Here is a 3,876-nt window from a genome sequence, read left to right as displayed (position 1 = left end):
TCTAAACGCCTAATAAATGACTGGTCTTGCCACATAATCTGAAGTCAGAGTATTTCATGTAAGTCAATGTCCTACCTAATTCAGTTTGTAAACTGACCTAATGACAGAAATGTTTGTTTTTTACCTTTTTAATTTCCATATTCCTTACAAACACATCTTTTCCTACTATGGATTCATCCTTCACCCAGTTCTTATTGAGGCTCATGTGCTGCTTAACAGCCACATGGTGTGTTCTCATGTCCAGAATTCAGGGACAAACCAAAAATCACACACTACACCTTCCAGCACCCTGAGAGAAGGCAGTAAACCCACAGAGAGCCAGCAGGCACAACAGCTCTCTGAACAGGAAATATCAGTGTTATTCCAGAGGAAATGCTTGCTAAAGGTGAAACAAAATTGTGTTATTGCACTGTACAGGAGACATTACAGCTGTTTTTAGGAGTTCTCTTCTGCTTCTTTGGCTGGAAGACAAAAGCCACAACTCAACTCAAACAGGAAAGAGTTGAAAGAGAAACAAGCATTCCCCGCAACTGCACTCCAGGGAAACACTGAATACTGGATAGAGTGCTCTTTACCTGAGCAGTTGCAGACTTGCACTTACTTTTTTTTGTTAAGAAATTCATTATTCATAGACAGAACCCACTGCTGAATCATCTAAAAGAATTCTCTAGGTATCACTCTGAAAAAAACCCAAATTCAGAAACAAAGTGACCTCTAGTGCATCAGACCCAGGGACCTCTTGTCTCAAAGATACCTTTTGCTTCCCAGCTCAGAAACCCCCAGCATATTTAGGTACACCGTATACTGGAAACATGACACAGGCTATTTTGTTGATGCCTTTTTGTGGGCAAACCTGGTATTTGCAAGGAATCTCACACATAGATGTTATGCACGTGCTCTGCAAATGATTTATTTCTGGTTAATATTTACCAAAGACAATGCAACACCATGAAGAGGAATACACCCCCAGAAATCTGACTAAATGAATCACTCATTTTGGGTTTTTTCAAATGTCAAGATTTTCAAAGCAGTTGGCAGTTCTGAGGGAGAGAGGGATGTTCCAGGAATGATGCTGAAGCCACCAACTGTTTCCATAGATATTGCCAAATCAAAGCAGATGAAAGGCAGTCGCCAACCACTTTAACACTTCAGCTGATCACCTTAGAATCACAGAATCATAGAATGGATTTCACTTTAAAAACCTCCAGGGATGGGGAATCCACCCCCTCTCTGGGCAGCCCATTCCAATGCCTGAGCACTCTCTCTGCAAAGAAGCTTTTTCTGCTCTCCAACTTCAATTTCCCCTGGCAGAGCTTGAGCCCATCGTGCCCCCTTGTCCTATTGCTGAGTGCCTGGGAGAAGAGACCAACCCCCACCTGGCCAGAACTTCCCTTCAGGCAGATCTAGACAGTGCTGAGGTCACCTCTGAGCCTCCTCTTCTCCAGGCTAAACACCCCCAGCTCCCTCAGCCTCTCCCCATAGTTCATCCCACTTTCAGTTTCCTGTGCCAGGCACTCCCCAAGAGGACATTTCTCTTTTCTCACAAGTACAGTTTTCTGTACAAGGTCAGCCCAGATCCAGTTAACACCTTTGTCCTTACAGGAAATGTGGTTTATCACCACTCTCACCCCCATGCAATGATCACTGCACCAGCCTGGGCCAACCACAACAGAATTTTGTGATGAAATGTGGGCAGCTCAGCTTTGTGCATGCCAGGACCTCCCTCCAGCTTTTGCACCTTGAATAACAAATCTCATCTTCCATACTTCTCCCCAGGGCTGTCAAAAACTTTGCTGTGCCTGTGGGGGGAGAAAATACAACCTTTAATTATAATTCTTTCAGCCAGCAAAAGTAAAGCTGGATTCCGTAGAGGGTGCCAACAGGGCTGAACAGCCTACGTGGGAACTGGCTACACTCAGGATTAAGAATGAGCTATTTACTAAACACTGAATACAAGGCAAGCTGAAAGAAAATGGGCTTGGTTTGAAGCCCTGACTTCTTGTCTTGGCAGATTTGGCTTTCTCATTGCATAAAGGCTTAACATAATTCTTTTTAAAAGAGCTTTGCAGTTACAATCCTGATCTTCAACGATGCAGGTGATACAGTAAGCACAGATGTGCCTAGACAATGTAGTAAATCACTTGTTCATTCACTTACCTGGCACATACTGATGGTTGTTCCCTGTTTGTTGGGGAATATGCTTGAAATATAACAATGTTACATAGCCAGTGTTTAAACTTTATTTAAATCCTGGTAAGGTCCTGGCCTCCATGGCATCTTGTAGGAAAGCTGGCATGTTAAGCACATGATGGTGGTGACTTTTTTTTTTAATATTTCAGTAACTTTGATGTATGGCTTGGTTTCCCTGCAGTGGGGTAGAGCTGGTTAAGTTCGCCTCTGGATTGGAAGAAGTGCAGTGAAACAGTGTTGGGATAACCAGACCAGTAAGGAACACCTTATTCTCATAAAGAAGGTACTCTGGGAAGGCTTTAAAAAGTGATCAAGGAATACCAAATAAAAGCAAAGACCTCAAGCCAATCCTTATAAATTTCCTATAAGTCCTTTTATACATCTCCTGTCTAAAGCAATCTCATATGTCTTTGTTCTCTCTCCATCTCTCACCCTTGTCATCAAAACCTTTGTATTTCTTGCACATGTTGCTTGAGATCAGATAATTAGATCTTAGAAGATAATGAACACTTCAGGTGACTGAGTGCCATTGCCTCAAAATTACCATGGTCTCAGTATTGTCTCTTACCTATTCTTTATAATCTCTTTCATTTTCACTGTTTCTTACCAAAGAGGCTTTGTAAAGAGAAGGGATACCTTGTCTTTTTCTACTCAAAGGCCATTCATTAAATTACAATGCAAAAATTATTCCAAGCCATTCAAAAGATGCTGCATTGTATGGATCAAGAGAATACATTTCCCATGGCCCCATTCCCAAAGTCTGTATTAAAATAAGCTAAAATTTCTTTTCCTGGACTTTACTGGCTGAAGCAATTTTGGATCAGCTATCCACACTGTGCTGCCCAGCCCTGTGCTCAGATCATGACAACCTGCTGCTGACTTTTTGCTGGTGTTTGGGCAGTTCTGACCCCATACCTTCTCTTCTTTCTTCATAATGATAAATGCTTATTTATTTCCTTTAGCTGTCTCAGTTCCTTCTGTAGCCTGAAATATAGCATGGAGCATAAGATAGTGTAGGGAAAAGCACAGGATAATCCTGAGTGAAAGAATAAGATGACAGTATGAGAAGCAGCTTAGCAAACATGAGTAGCAGTTCCTGACAGTTTAGTTTTAGTCTGCCAAAAAAAAAATCAAATTATTAAAAAAACATCAGGCATGAAACAATTCTGAAATGAGGAATGAGTCAAGGTCTTGCAGAGGCAAAGGTTGAGAAGGTTGGTTGCAAATTACTCAACAATTGTTTGTTATCTTACACGGGAGATGATAAGTTTATATCAGCAAAGAAAACATTTACATACTTTATTATCAGGATAATTCAGTATCTAGATAAAGATAACTTTGCATAAGTGATAAGGTATAAAAAAAGTATTCCCCTTGCACTCAGCATTATCTGGTTCATGATCTTCAAAGTAATGTTTCAATTTACATTTTAAACATTTGTCCTTTCCCTTTATTTTCTTTTCCATAAATTATCCACATAATCATAAGCCTCCCACTCTCCCTCTGAACATAACATACAACTTCCTTGTGTCAGATCTGCCCTGGGTGTTCTTTGCTCCTCAGCACATTTAAAATTTCAGATATTACTTTCACCTGTGACTGCAAGTGAAGTTTCTTGGAGTTTGTCCCTTGAATGCTCTTGATTCTCAGAACATATCAGAGGGTCAGACTGCAGCTTTGGAAAAG

The sequence above is a fragment of the Pithys albifrons genome, chromosome 10 (genome assembly GCF_047495875.1).
Source record: "Pithys albifrons albifrons isolate INPA30051 chromosome 10, PitAlb_v1, whole genome shotgun sequence".
NCBI lineage: Eukaryota > Metazoa > Chordata > Aves > Passeriformes > Thamnophilidae > Pithys > Pithys albifrons.
Note: the sequence above shows the minus strand (reverse complement) of the source record.